Source organism: Monodon monoceros, unplaced genomic scaffold (genome assembly GCF_005190385.1).
Source record: "Monodon monoceros isolate NGI ecotype Baffin Bay Population unplaced genomic scaffold, NGI_Narwhal_1 Super_Scaffold_22, whole genome shotgun sequence".
Lineage (NCBI taxonomy): Eukaryota > Metazoa > Chordata > Mammalia > Artiodactyla > Monodontidae > Monodon > Monodon monoceros.
This window is the reverse complement of record NW_021703779.1, coordinates 126,932,559-126,932,760: the sequence shown is the minus strand read 5'-3', so window position 1 is coordinate 126,932,760 and position 202 is coordinate 126,932,559.

Genomic DNA, 202 nt, shown 5'->3' with positions numbered 1-202 from the left:
CCAGCTGAAATATTCGCCTTGGTTCTGCTGCCCCCCCCTCGCCTGCCCCCTCTGCTCTCCAGTCCCCCTGTTCCCCGAGCTGCCACTGCTGCCCCTGGGGTGAGGGGCCACCCAAGGGTGTGCTGGGCAGAGCCTGGAGAGAGGCAGGCAGGGCCTGGTGGGGTCAGGTGAGACGTGACGGTAGCGGGCACTGGAGGGCGGG